Source organism: Panthera tigris, chromosome X (assembly GCF_018350195.1).
Source record: "Panthera tigris isolate Pti1 chromosome X, P.tigris_Pti1_mat1.1, whole genome shotgun sequence".
NCBI classification, from domain to species: domain Eukaryota; kingdom Metazoa; phylum Chordata; class Mammalia; order Carnivora; family Felidae; genus Panthera; species Panthera tigris.
The window spans coordinates 44,698,411-44,714,789 of NC_056677.1; positions in this window are offsets into that span (position 1 = coordinate 44,698,411).

Below are 16,379 nucleotides of genomic sequence, written 5' to 3' on the forward strand. Positions count from 1 at the left end.
TTTCTCCTAAGGTCAGGAACATGACAAGGATGTCTACTCTCACCATTATTGTTCAACATAATACTGGAAGACCTAGCCTCAGCAATCAGACAACAAAAGGAAATAAAAAGCACACAAATTGGCAAAGAAAAGTCAAACTTTCACTTTTCATAGATGACATGGAAAACCCGAAAGACCACCAAAATATTGCTAGAACTGATATGTGAATTCAGCAAAGTCACAGGATATAAAATCTATGTACAGAAACAGGTTGCATTTCTATACATCAATAATGAAGCAGCAGAAAGAGAAATGAAAGAATTGATCCCATTCACAATTCCACCAAAACTCATAAGATACCTAGGAATAAACCTAACCAAAGAGGTAAAAGATCTGTACACTGAAAACTATGGAAAGCTTATGAAAGAAATTGAAGACACAAAGTAATAGAAAAACATTCTATGCTCATGGTTTTGAAGAACAAATATTGTTAAAAAGTCTATACTACCAAAAGCAATCTACACATTCAATACAATTTCTATCAAAACACCACCAGCATTCTTCACAGAGCTAGAGCAAAGAATCCTAAAATTCGTATGGAACCAGAAAAGACCCCAAAAAGCCAAGGTAATGTTGAAAAAGAAAAGCAAAAGTGAAGGCATCACAATTCTGGACTTTAAACTGTATTACAAAGCTGTAATCATCAAGACAGTATGGTACTGGCACAAAAAAAAGACACATAGGTCAATGGAACAGAATAGAGAACCCAGAAATGGACCCACAAATGTATGGGCAAAAAATCTTCGACAAAGCAGGAAAGAGTATCCAATGGAAAAAAGTCTCTTCAGCAAATGGTGTTGGGAAAAGTGAACAGTGACATGCAGAAGAATGAACCTGGACCACTTCCTTGCACCATACACAAAAACAAATTCAAAATGGATGAAAGACCTAAATGTGAGACAGGAAACCATTAAAATCCTACAGGAGAAAACAGGAAAATGTATAATTTTAAATGCTTATACTGGAGAAGCAAAGACTCTTAAAAATCATTCACCTAAATTTCCATCTTTAAATGCTGGCCAAAAAAGAGCAAATTAAATATGAAGTAGAAGGAAGTAAATAATGAGGAGAATAGAAACAATTAGAATACAAAACAGAGTCTTTTGTGGTTCCATACAAATTTTAGAATTGTTTGTTCTAGCTCTGTGAAAAATGCTGATGGTATTTTGATAGGGATTACATTGAATGTGTAGGTTGCTTTGGGTAGCATAGACATTTTAACATTTCTCTTCCAATCCATGAGCATGGAATATTGTTTTATTTCTTTGAGTCCTCTTCAATTTCTTTCATAAGTGTTCTATAGTTTTCAGCATACAGTTCTCCTACCTCTTTAGTTAGGTTTATTTCTAGGTATCTTATGATTTTTGGTACAATTGTACATGGGGTCAATTCCTTGATTTCTCTTTTTTCTGCTTCATTATTGCTGTATAGAAATGCAACACATTTCTGTACATTGATTTTATATACTGCGACTTTGATGAATTTGTATATCAGTTCTAGCAATTTTTTGGTGGGGCCTTCCAGGTTTTCTACATAGAGTACCAAGTCATCTGCAAATAGTGAAAGTTTGATTTCTTTCTGTCTGATTGGGTGCCTTTTAGTTCTTTTTATTGTCTGATTGCTAAAGCTAGGATGTCCAGTACTATGTTAAATAACAATGGTGAGAGTGCATATGGCTGAATTCTTCCTGACTATGCAGGAGAAGCTCTCAGTTGAGGATACCTAACGATCTTGAGGTATGTTCTCTGTATCCCCACTTTGTTGAGGATATTTATCAAGAATGGATGCTGTAATTTATCAAATGCGTTTTCTAAAATTATTTTTAATTATTTTTTTAAATATGAAATTTATTGTCAAATTGGTTTCCATACAACATCCAGTGCTCATCCCAAAAGGTGCCCTCCTCAATACTCATTACCCACCCTCCCATCCCTCCCACCCTCCATCAACCCTCAGTTTATTCTCAGTTTTTAAGGGTCTCTTATGCTTTGGCTCCTTCCAACTTTTTTTTCCCTTCCCCTCCCCCATGGTCTCCTGGTAAGTTCCTCAGGATCCACATAAGAGTGAAAACATATGGTATCTGTCTTTCTCTGTATGACTTATTTCACTTAGCATCACACTCTCCAGTTCCATCCACGTTGCTACAAAAGGCCATATTTCATTCTTTCTCATTGCCACATAGTATTCCATTCTGTATGTAAACCACAATTTCTTTATCCATTCAACAGTTGATGGACATTTAGGCTCTTTCCATAATTTGGCTATTGTTGAAAGTGCTGCTATAAACATTGGGATACAATTGCCCCTCTGCATCAGCACTCCTGTATCCCTTGGGCAAATTCCTAGCAGTGCTATTACTGGGTCATAGTGTACATCTATTTTTAATCTTTTGAGGAACCTCCACGCTGTTTTCCAGAGCGGCTGCACCAGTTTGCATTCCCACCAACAGTGCAAGAGGGTTCCTGTTTCTCTACATCCATGCCAGCATCTATAGTCTCCTGATTTGTTCATTTTAGCCACTCTGACTGGCGTGAGGTGGTATCTGAGTGTGGTTTTGATTTGTATTTCCCTGATGAGGAGCGACATTGAGCATCTTTTCATGTGCCTGTTGGCCATCCGGATGTCTTCTTTAGAGAAGTGTCTATTCATGTCTATTCAGACCTTTATCTCTCCTTCTATTCTGAATGACAGACTTGCTGGATAAAGGATTCTCGGCTGCATATTTTTTTCTGTTCATCACATTGAAGATTTCCTGCCATTCCTTTCTGGCCTGCCATATTTCAGTAGATAGATCCGTCACTAGTCTTATTGGTCTCCCTTTATACGTTAGAGCATGTTTATCCCTAGCTGCTTTCAGAATTTTCTCTTTATTCTTGTATTTTGCCAGTTTCACTATATGTCATGCAGAAGATCAATTCAAGTGACGTCTGAAGGGAGTTCTCTGTGCCTCTTGGATTTCAATGCCTTTTACCTTCCCCAGATCAGGAAAGTTCTCAGCTATGATTTGCTCAAGTACACCTTCAGCCCCTTGCTCTCTCTCTTCCTCTTCTATAATTCCTATTATATGGATATTGTTGTGTTTGATTGCATCACTTAGTTCTCTAATCTCCCCTCATACTCCTGGTTTTTTTTTATCTCTCTTTTTCTCAGCTTCCTCTTTTTCCATAATTTCATCTTCTAATTCACCTATTCTTCCCTCTGCCTCTTCAATCTGAGAAGTGGTCACCTCCATTTTATTTTGCACCTCATTTATAGCATTTTTTAGCTCCTCATGACTATTTCTTAGTCCCTTAATCTCTGTAGCAAAAGATTCTTTGCAGTCCTCTATGCTTTTTTCAAGCCCAGCGATTGATTTTATGACTATTATTCTAAATTCTTGTTCCGTTATATTACTTAAATCATTTTTGATCAAATGGTTAGCTGTCGCTACTTCCTAGAGTTTCTTTTGAGGAGAATTTTTCCGTTTTGTAATTTTGGATAGTCCCTGGGGTGGTGTGGAACTGCAGGGCACTTCCCCTGTGCTGTCTGGAGTAACTTGTGTTGGTGGGCGGGGCAGCAGTCAGACCCAATGTCTTTCCCCAGCCCACCACTGGGGCCACAGTCAGACTAGTGTGTAGCTTATCTTCCCCCCTCCCAGGGGCAGGACTCACTGTGGAGTGGTGTGGCCCCTGTCTGGGCTACTTGCACCCTGCCAGGCTTGTGGTGCTGCTTCTATGGGATCTGGCATATTAGCCAGGGTGGATCTGCAAGTTGCACAGGGGCGGGAGGGGCAGGTTCAGCTAGGTCTGCTGCTGGTGGACCCCTGTGGGAAGGGCCCTGCAGCACCGGGAGGGAGGCAGAACCATAGGAGGGATGGATCCACAGAAGCACAACATTGGGTGTTTCCATGGTCCAAGCAAGTTTGGTGATCTGGCTCCCTTTGGGGTTTTGGCTGGGGGATGGGAGAGGGAGATGGCCCTTACCAGTGCCTTTGTTCCCCACTGAGCTGAGCTCTGTCTTCTGGGGCTCAACACCCCTCCCTCCCAGTGTCATCCCGCCCTCCCACTCTCGGAGCAGAGTTGTTGACTTATTCCAGATGTTAAGTCACACTGACTGTCAGAACCCATGGAGTCTGGCCCCTCCGCTTTTGCAAACCAGACTTCAGGGATTCCACCTTGTCGGGCAGGCTGCCCCTCCACTGCCCAGCTCCCTCCCACCAGTCTGTGTAGGGCACACTGCCTCTCTGCCCTTCCTACCCTCTTGCGTGGGCGTCTTGTCTATTCTTGGCTCTGGAGAGTCCATTCTGCTAGTCTTCTGGCGGTTTTCTGGGTTATTTAGGCTGGTGTGCATGCGATCTAAGTGATCAGCAGGACGAGGTGAGCCCAGCATCCTCCTACACCGCCATCTTCTCTTGTCAAATGCGCTTTTTTACATCTATAGACAGAATTGTATGGTTCTTGTCCTTTCTTTTATTAATGTGGTATATCACATTGATTGATTTGCGAGTATTGAACCACCTCTGCAGTCCAGGAAGAAATCCCACCTGATCATGGTGAATAATTCTTTTAATGTACAGTTGGACTCAATTTGTTAATATTTTGTTGAGGATTTTGCATCCATGTTTATCAGGGATATGGGCCCCAAGTAGCCAAGGAAATTCTGAAAAAGAAAAGCAAAGCTGGAGGCATCACATTTCTGGACCTCAAGCTACATTACATAGCTGTAGTCATCAAGACAGTATGGTACTGGCACAAAAACAGACACATAGATCAATGGAACAGAATAGAAAATCCATAAATGAACTCCCAATTATATGGTTCAACTAATCTTGCAACAAAGCAGAATGCAACAAAGCAGAAAAGAATATCTAATTCTTCAACAAATAGTGTTGGGAAAACTTGGCAGCAACATATAAGAGAATGAAACTGGACCACTTTCTTACACCATATGCAAAAATAAATTTAAAATGGAATAAAGACCTAAATGTGAGACAGGAAACCATGAAAATCCTAGAAGGGAACACAGGCAGGAACCATTTTGACCTCAGCCATAGTAAGTTCTTACTAGACACGTCACCAGCAGCAAGGGAAACAAAAGCAAAAATGAACTATTTTGACTTCATCAAGATAAAAAGCTGCTATACAGTGAAAAAATAACAAAACTAAAAGGCAGCCTACAGAATGCAAGAAGATATTTACAAATGATATGTCCAAAAAAAGCAACATAATGAACAAGAACTATATTTTATGTCATCTTCCTAAAAAATTATCCACAGTACTGTACAGAGTACTATTTATTGGTTACTATTAATGATGACATCTGAAAAAGTAAAAAAAAAAAAAAACACATTCTAGTATAAAAAAACGATATATCCAAAAAATGGGTAGTATCCAAAATCTATAAAGAACTTATCAAACTCAACACCCAAAAAAACCCAAATAATCTAATTAAGAAATGGGCAGAAGACATGAATAGACACTTTTCCAAAGAAGACATCTAGATGGCTAACAGACACATGAAAAGATGCTCAATATCACTCATCATTAGGGAAATTCAAATCAAAACCATGATGAGATACCACCTCACACCTATCAGAATGGCTAAAATTAACCACACAGGAACAACAACAGATGTTGGCAAAGATGTGGAGAAAGGGGAACCCTCTTACACTGTTGGTGGGAATGCAAACTGGTGCAACCACTCTGGAAAACAGTGTGGAAGTTCCTCAAGAAATTAAAAATAGATCTACCCTATGACCCAGCAATAGCACTGCTAGGAATTTACCCAAGGGATACAGGAGTGCTGATGCAGAGGGGCACTTGTACTCCAATGTTTATAGCAGCACTCTCAACAATAGCCAAATTATGGAAAGAGCCTAAATGTCCATCAACTGATGAATGGATAAAGAAGATGTGGCTTATATATACAATGGAATACCACTTGGCAATGATAATGAAATCTGGCCATTTGTAGCAATGTGGATGGAACTGGAGTGTTATGCTAAGTGAAATAAGTCAGGCAGAGAAAGACAGATACCATATGTTTTCCCTCTTATGTGTATGCTGAGAAACTTGACAGACCATGGGGCAGGGGAAGGGGGAAGAAAAAGTTACAGTGCTTCTAAGTCATCCCCAAATGCAAACTGGTGCAGCCACTCTGGAAAACAGTATGGAGGTTCCTCAAAAAGTTAAAAATAGAACTATCCTACAACCAGCAATTGCACTACTAGGTATTTACCCAAAGGATACAAAAATACTGATTCAAAGGGGCACATCCACCCCAATGCTTACAGAAAAATTATCAATAGCTAAAGTATGGAAAGAGCCCAAATGTCCCTTGACTGATGAATGGATGAAGAAGAGGTGGTGTATATATACAATGGCCATCGAAAAGAATGAAACCTTTCCATTTATAATGACATGGATGGAGCTAGAGTGTATTACGCTAAGTGAAATAAGTCAGTCAGAAAAAGGCAAATACCATATGATTTAACTGATATATGGAATTTAAGAAACAAAACAGGTAAGGGAAGGGAAAAAAATAGAGGGAAGCAAACCATAAAAGACTTTTAACTATAGAAAAGAAACTGAGGGTTGATTAAGGGGAGGTGGGCAAAGGATGGGCTAAATGTTTGATGCGTAATAAGGAGGATACTTGTGCTGAGCACTTGGTGTTGTATGGAAGTGATGAATCACTAAATTCTACTCTTGAAACCAGTATTACACTATATGTTAACTGACTGGAACTTAAATAAAAATTTGAACTAAAAGAATACAAAACAGACCAAAATATACAAAATTAATAAAGCCAGAACTTTGTTCTTTGAAAATATTAATAGAATTTGTACAGCTACTATATGTTTTCACTCTTATGTGGATCCTGAGAAACTTAACAGAAGACCATGGGGAAGGGGAAGGAAAAAATAGGGAGGGAGCCAAACCATAATAGACTCTTAAAAACTGAGAATAAACTGAGGGTTGATGGGGATGGGAGGGAGGGGAAAGTGGGTGATGGGCATTGACGAGGGCACCTTTTGGGATGAGCACTGGGTGTGGTATGGAAACCATTTTGACAATATATTTCATTAAAAAAAAGAATTTATAAATTCCTAGTGAGATTGATCAAGAAATAAAAAGAGAAAACTCAAAGTACCACTATAATGGATAAAAGTGTACATCATTACATATTATATAAATATTAAGAATTTAGCAAGAAAATGAACACTGCCCAAACAAAATTAAATTTGAAATCAATATTATTAGTAATAATTGGTATTTATTCTGAGTGGGAGACATATTTTCTTCCTCAGTTTTATGTCTGATTAGCTTATGTACTTACTGATCTGATCCCATGTTACCCAAATAGTAGGAAAGAAATTTAGGGAATATGGCACTGTGGGAGTTGCCTGGTAAGAGGAATTTAGGACTTTCACAGCATCAGTGACTGAGAGAAGCTGAGACAGGAATATAGCTTTTCTAGTGCTGCCATAATATATGTGTGAGGAGACAAGAGGCATATATAATAGAAGGGTGCTATATAAAAGCCACAAGTTGGAGGTCAATAGGGAATGATAACCAAATTTTCCAAGGAATTTCAATGATTTAGGAAAGATGCACTGGAGCAAGCCTAGGGCATTGATATAGTTATGACCTATTCTCATTAAGCTCTTGAAAGGAGTTATGTCAATCACAGAGTGGGACTTTAAAACTCAGCTAGTAAAGAGTTATATTTTTTCTCTCCTTTTTGTATTCTACCACATCAGGGAAGAGAAAGTAAGTGCCTTGGAAGGACAATGACACAAGGGGAGAGAATGTACCATCGTTGGCTTCTTCTCCTCCTCTTAAATATTATATATGCAGTTAAAGTCGTAGTCTGGCCTATCATGACCTGGGGTATGCAAAGAGATCCAAGATTTACATTAAGTTCGAAATAAAATTTTAAAGTGGGATAATGTCAGAAATATCAATATGAAATCATTCTAAAGATTTAATATCACCAACAAGTTACAGAATCTGGCCAATCCACACAAACATGAACAGAATGTTTTCAACTTTGCTATATGGAGAGTTGTTACTGCAAAAAATAAAATTATTTCATGTTTGCGCCCCAGTCAGTTGAGAACCCTTACTATACCTAGAGTTGAGATGTGACTTTATCTTAGCCACTATTCCTTTTCCTGTCTCTGTTCCTCAGTTTGCTCATTTTTCCCCTGTATTTAGTCCTTCATCCACCCCTTCTAAATCTTTATTATCCTTCATAACCTCTTATTCTCTCTTTTAGTATATCCTTCTACTCTTCTTATTCTTAAACTTACATTCAGTTCTCCTATAATACTCTTTCTTCCTCTTTCTTGCTTTATTTTGACCCCTCCTTGGGGGCATATTGAATCTCTACATAGAGTTGACTTTATCAATCAAGTTGATAAAGTTGATAAAGTCACTTTTGAGAGTAAATGAGGGAACCATTTGTAATTTTGCTAATGCAATAAGCATAAACCAGTACTGTCTTAGGAGAATTGGGATGAATGGTCATACTATCTGTAACAAAGTCTCAATTTAGATAGATCAAGATGGTCAGGGAAGGCTATTATGAGAAAATAATATTAAGTCAATTTCTGTAGGATGCATAAGAGTTAGCAAGGCAAAGAGTGAGGATAAGTATGTTCTGACAAGTCAAATAGGAATGCAGAGGCCCTTAGGTAATAATGAAGTTCAGAGTAGTTGGAGAATAGAAAAGATAAAATAGTAACATGGACTGAGGCTGTAGAATTGAACAAATAAATTTCTAGAATTTCTCCATTTGTTGGGGGTTTCAGTGGAGCTTTCTGGTTGGAGTGAGGACTACTTGTCACAGAACTGCATTTTTATATCCGGCATTGGGATTTTATTTAGAATTGCATATTACAGGTCAATAAAAAACACTTTTGGGGTTGCCTGTGTGGCTTAGCCGGTTAAGCGTCCAACTTTTTATTTCAGCTCAGGTCATGATCTCTTGGTCGTGAGATCAAACTCCCTGTCAGGCCCGGTGCTGAGCGCAGAGCCTTCTTGGGATTCTCTCTCTCCCCCTCTCTCTGTCCCTCCCCCACTCACGTTTTCTCTGTCTCTCAAAATAAACAAATAAATATTTTAAAAAATAGCACTGTTTTCCTAACAATGCTTTTAATCAAAAATTGTATGAGACAAACATGAATTTTTGTTGAAGTAGATGTTGTTAGTATTTGGATGAAGTGACTGGGGAATGAAGATAAAGAAAATAGAAGGTTGGGAAAGGTTCAAGTCCTGCCCAAGGCACTGCTTGTCCAGGGTAGGGAATTTAACTTTTATTCTATTTGCAGTGAGAAAACAATGGCAGATTTAAGTGGAAATAATAAGTGGTATAATATGATTTACATTTTAAGATTATTCTACTTACTCTGTAGAGAACTGATTGTAGTTGGAAAATGACTAGAAGTAGGAAGGCCAATTAAGAGTTTGCTCAGTAGGCCAGGTTAGAGAGATACTAGTGGCATAGTGTACGATGGTAGAAAAGGAGAGAAGTTGGTATATATTTAAGGTAGAATATTCAAGATTTGGTGGTTGTTTGAATATAGAAAAGGAAAGGAAGTCGTGAAGACTCAAGAGTTTCTGGATTGAAAATCTGAATGCATGATGGTATTTACTGAGATGAAGAAGTCAAGTGAAGGAATACATGATGATTGTGAGAAGGATGTCAAGATGTCAGTTTGGGACATGTTAATTTTGAGAATACCAAGAGATATCCAATTAGAGAAGTAAGGTATGCAGTTGAATTATGGATATGAAAGTTATAGGCCAAATTAGAATTGCGGATACAGATTTGGGAGAAAATGGCATATAAAATGGTGTTTCAGACCTTTTTTTTTTTTTTTTCTGAGTTTGTTTACATTCCACTACGGACATTATAAGAGGATGTGCTGAGGAAAAACAGACAGCTAACAGAGGAGGTTGCTATGCAACAGATGAGGACAGTCATTCAGGCAGACAGAATTGATGTTGATTTTGGGGGCCAAATGCTGCTGTACTTCTTAACATTAGTTTTCTTTCATACGCAGATTCCTGGTAGGAGCTGATGCTAAAAAAAAGTGAAATGTATAAAGATTTACCTTGGATTTTGGAAATGTATCAGTTCAGTTTGGGTAAACTTACATTTGTATATGATTAACAACATGTTTGTCCTTTAGTAAGACCCCAGTATGTCTTGCACTTTCTCTTTTGCATATTAAGGAACCGGGCTCAGAGATGTCCAGTGACCTGAGCAGGCTCACACATCTAGCAATAGTATGGCCTGGCACTCAATCCCTGGAAAGCCAAAGGCTGGCCCAGCTTCCTTTTGCAAAACTACAGCTGCTCCAGGTCCCTTCCCTGGAAAGAACCTGGGCAAACATTTACTCTGAATCAAGGCTTGCCATGGCTCAGACACACAAGTGCCTGACCACTTGTCCTGGCCACTCCAGTGGACACAAGGAAGGCCTTAAGGACAGCATGTCTGTGCCACTCATAGCAAAAGGGCATGACAATTGGTACAGGGAGAGGATCCCAAGGAGCAATTCTCACACCTGGATGGACTGACATAGAGTAAATGAGAGGTGGAGACTGGGGGTCTCTACCTGTGTCCTGGATGCAGAAGATGAGCTTGGGTCTCAGAAAGCACAAACTTTGCTTGTTTGGGACAGGTGTTGGCAGAGCAGGGGAGCTGGGGGGTGGATCTGTCACTCAAGCTGGAGAAAGGAGGGTCATTCAGTCCCTAGGCCAGAACTAGTGAAACACTAGTGAGCCTGAGTGGGAATAAGACAAAGGAAAGTACATTTTGTTGCTCCATAAACGTAGAGAGTTGATGAGGGATAAAAAGTAAATAAACTAGAAACCAAGGAAATGGTAGAAAGCTGTCTAGGAGCTTGATGTAACTCATTCCATTCAACTCCATGAACTTTGCTAAGTTTCACAAAATATCATGCACTATTTGGTCTGAGTGAATGTTTGGAAGTTGGGAATGGGATGTGTGATAAGACAGAGTTGTAAGTTTAAGAGACATAAACAATACACCCAACAATAGCATAATATACATTCTTCTAAAGTGTATGAGGGGTGCCTGGGTGTCTCAGTCAGTTAACCATCTGACTCTTGATTTCACCTCAGGTCATGATCCCAGGATTGTGGGATCAAGCCCCATGTCAGGCTCTCTCTTACCATCTGCCTCTCTCTCTCAAAAATAAATAAATAAATAAATAAATAAATAAATAAATAAATAAATAATAGATAAAATACAGAAAAAGTATATGAGAACCATACTCCAGGAGAGACCACATTTAGCCCACAAAACAAGTCTTAAAAGCTTAAAATTTTAAAATATTGAAATTAAACAGTTTCTTTCCTGATCACAATGGAATGGAACTAGAAACTAATAGCAGAAGGCAAACTGAAAAATCCATAAATATGTGGAAGAAGTCTTCAACAACAAATGGATTAAAGAAGAAGTCAGAGAGAAACTAGAAAGTACTTTGAGGCAAATGAAAATGAAAACACAACATATCAAAACTTAGGGGATACAGTGAAAACAGTACTAAGTGGGAAGTTTACAGCTATAAAAGCATGCATTAAAGAAGAAGAGAGATCTCAAATAAACAACCTAAATTTATAACTCAAGAAAAAAAACTAAACTCAAGCTAGCAGAAAGAAAGAAATAATAAAGATTAGATAAGAGATAAATAAAATAGAAAATTAAAGCAATAGAAAAAATCAATGATAGAGTAGAATCTTTGAAAAGATCTGCAATTTGACAAATCTTAAGTTAGATTGCCTAAAAGAAAGAAGACTCAATCAGAAATAAAATAAAGGAAATTGCAACCAATGCCACAGAAGTAAAAAAGATTATGAGATTATTATGAATAATTGTACAACAACAAATTGAATAACTTAAAATAAATAGTTCAATTTCTGGAAACAAGCTACTTAAAAACTGAATCATGAAGAATAGAAAATCTACAAAGACCAATAACTAGTAAGGAGATTGAATCAGTCATCAAAAATCTCCTTTATCCCAGGGATACTTCTGAATTCATTGCATGAGGCTTGCATTACCTTGAAACTAAAACCAGGTAAAGAAAGCATACACACAAAAAAGATAACTACAGACCAACATCTCTAATAAACGTAGATGCAAAAATCTCCACAAAATATTAGCTAATTGAATCCAACAATACATTTAAAAAATCATTCACCATAATCACCTGGGATTTATTTATTTCTCAGATGCAAATGTGCTTCAATATTCACAAATCATTCAACACGATTCACTATATCAGTAGGAGAAAGGCTAAAAACCATTTGATTGGAGAGAGGAGTCTTTCATTCAAAGCCATTGTTTCTTGTTAGTTTTCTGCTTAGACCATATGCCCATTGATATAAGTAGGGTGTTAAAGTCCTTTACTTTTGTTGTATTATTATCAATTAGTTCCCTCATGTTTCTTATCAATTATTTTATATATTTGGGTGCTCGTGTTGGGTAAACACATATTTACAACTGTTATATTTTTGTTGTTGTTGGATTGTCCACCTTTATTATGATATAGTACCCTTCATTGTCTCTTGTTACAGACTTTGTTTTAAAGTCTAGTTTGTCTTACTAGCAAATCGAATTCAACAGCATATAAAACGAATTATTCACCATGATCAAGTGGGATTCATTCCTGGGATGCAGGGCTGGTTCAACATTCACAAATCAATCAATGTGATACATCACATTAATAAAAGAAAAGATAAGAACCATATGATCCTGTCAATTGATGCAGAAAAGGCCTTTGACAACATTCAGCAACTTTCTTAATAAAAACCCTCGAGAAAGTCGGGATAGAAGGAACATACTTAAAGATCATAAAAGCCATTTATGAAAAGCCCACAGCTAACATCATCCTCGATGGGGAAAAACTGAGAGCTTTTTCCCTGAGATCAGGAACACGACAGGGATGTGCACTCTCACCGCTGTTGTTGCACATAGTGTTGGAAGTGCTAGCATCAGCAATCAGACAACAAAAGGAAATCAAAGGCATCAAAATTGGCAAAGATGAAGTTAAGCTTTCACTTTTTGCAGATGACATGATATTATACATGGAAAATCCGATAGACTCCACCAGAAGTCTGCTAGAACTGATACATGAATTCAGCAAAGTTGCAGGATACAAAATCAATGTACAGAAATCAGTTGCATTCTTATACACTAACAATGAAGCAACAGAAAGACAAATAAAGAAACTGATCCCATTCACAATTGCACCAAGAAGCATAAAATACCTAGGAATAAAGCTAACCAAAGATGTACAAGATCTGTATGCTGAAAACTATAGAAAGCTTATGAAGGAAATTGAAGAAGATATAAAGAAATGGAAAAACATTCCGTGCTCATGGATTGGAAGAATAAATTTTGTCAAAATGTCAATACTACCCAAAGCTATCTACACATTCAATGCAATCCCAATCAAAATTGCACCAGCATTCTTCTCAAAACTAGAACAAGCAATCCTAAAATTCATATGGACCCACAAAAGGCCCCGAATAGCCAAAGTAATTTTGAAGAAGAAGACCAAAGCAGGAGGCATCACAATCCCAGACTTTAGCCTCTACTACAAAGCTGTCATCATCAAGACAGCATGGGATTGGCTCAAAAACAGACACATAGACCAATGGAATAGAATAGAAACCCCAGAACTAGACCCACAAATGTATGGCCAACTCATCTTTGACAAAGCAGGAAAGGATATCCAATGGAAAAAAGACAGTCTCTTTAACAAATGGTGCTGGGAGAACTGGACAGCAACATGCAGAAGATTGAAACTAGACCACTTTCTCACACCATTCACAAAAATAAACTCAAAATGGATAAAGGACCTGAATGTGAGACAGGAAACCATCAAAACCCTAGAGGAGAAAGCAGGAAAAGACCTCTCTGACCTCAGCCGTAGCAATTTCTTACATGACACATCCCCAAAGGCAAGGGAATTAAAAAGCAAAAATGAACTATTGGGACCTCGTGAAGATTAAAAGCTGCTGCACAGCAAAGGAAACAACCAACAAAACTAAAAGGCAACCAACGGAATGGGAAAAGATATTTGCAAATGACATATCGGACAAAGGGCTAGTATCCAAAATCTATAAAGAGCTCACCAAACTCCACACCCGAAAAACAAATAACCCAGTGAAGAAATGGGCAGAAAACACGAATAGACACTTGTCTAAAGAAGACATCCGGATGGCCAACAGGCACATGAAAAGATGCTCAACGTCACTCCTCATCAGGGAAATGCAAATCAAAACCACACTCAGATGTCACTTCATGCCAGTCAGAGTGGCCAAAATGAAGAAATCAGGAGACTATAGATGCTGGAGAGGATGTGTAGAAACGGGAACCCTCTTGCACTGTTGGTGGGAATGCAAACTGGTGCAGCTGCTCTGGAAAACAGTGTGTAGGTTCCTCAAAAAATTAAAAATAGACCTACCCTATGACCCAGCAATAGCACTGCTAGGAATTTACCCAAGGGATAAAGGATTACTGATGCATAGGGGCACTTGTACCCCAATGTTTATAGCAGCACTCTCAACAATAGCCAAATTGTGGAAAGAGCCTAAATGTCCATCAACTGATGAATGGATAAAGAAATTGTGGTTTATATACACAATGGAGTACTACATGGCAATGAGAAAGAACGAAATATGGTCCTTTGTAGCAACATGGATGGAACTGGAGAGCGTTATGCTAAGTGAAATAAGCTCTACAGAGAAAGACAGATACCATATGGTTTCACTCTTATGTGGATCCTGCGAAACTTAACAGAAACCCATGGGGGAGGGGAAGGAAGAAAAAAAGAGGTTAGAGTGGAAGAGAGCCAAAGCATAAGAGATTTTTAAAAGCTGAGAACAAACTGAGGGTTGATGGGGGGTGGGAGGGAGGGGAGGGTGGGTGATGGGTATTGAGGAGGGCACCTTTTGGGATGAGCACTGGGTGTTGTATGGAAACCAATTTGACAATAAACTTCATATATTGAAAAATAAATAAATAAAGTCTAATTTGTCTGATATAAGTGTTGCTACCTTGGCTTTCTTTTGATATTATTTGCATGATAAATATTTCCCCAGCCCCTCACCTTCAATCTGCAGGTGTCTTTAGGCCTAAAATGAATCTCTTTTAGACATTACATAGATGGGTCTTGTTTTTTAATCCATTCTGACACTCCATGTCTTTTGATTGGAGTTTTTAATCCATTTACATTCAAAGTAATCATTTATAGACATTATATCTATGGCTATTTTATTAATTATTTTGTCATTGTTTCTGAGGATTTTCTCTGATCTTTTCTTGTCTTTGTCACTTTTGGTCTCTCCTTTACACTCAAAAAGTCCCCTTTAATATTCCTTGCAGGGCTGGTTTAGTGGTCACAAACCACTTCAGTTTTGTTTTTTGTTGTTTGTTTGTTTTTTGTCTGGGAAATTTTTATCTCTCCTTCTATTCAGAATGATAGCCTTGCTGGACAGAGTATACTTGGATGCAGATTTTTCTCATTCAACACTTGGAGTGTATCATGACACTCCCTTCTGGCTTGCCAAGTTGGTTAAGAAATATCCAGCTAGCCTTATGGGTTTTCCCTTGTAAGTTAAAGGACTACTTTTTTCTTGCTGCCTTTAAGATTTTTTCCTTATTGCTATATTTTGCAAATTTAATCACACTATGTCTTGGGGTTGGCCTGCTTTTGTTTATTGTGATGAGAGTTCTCTGTTCTTCCTGGAACTGGATGTCTGTTTCCTTCCCCAGATTAGATAAGTTTTCAGCTATTATTTCTTCAAATAAATTTTCTGCTCCCTTTTCTCTCTTTTCTCTCTCTTCTTCTTCTGGGACTCCTATAATATGAATGTTAATTACATTTGACTGAGCCACTGAGTTTCCAAGTCTATTCTCATGTTGCATAATTCTTTTTTCCTTTTTTTCAGCTTTCTTTCCATTACTTTGTCTTCTAGGTCATTAATTCATTCCTCTGCTCCCAGCCTGCTCGCCACTGCATCAACCCTGTTTCCTATCTCATTTATTGCACTCTTCACCTGTGATTGATTCATTTTTAACTCTTCTGTCTCTGAGGTAAGGGTCTCAATGATGTCTTATATTCTTTTCTGAAGTCCAGTGAGTATCCTTATGATGGTTGCTTTAAATTCTCCACCAGACATGTAATTAATATATGTTTCACTTAGATCTCTGACTGTGGCCTTATCTTGTTTTTTATTTTTTTTTTTCATTTGGGATAAATTCCTCCATCTTTGCATTTTATCTAAGTCTCTACCTTCTTCTCTGTGTTAGAAAATCTA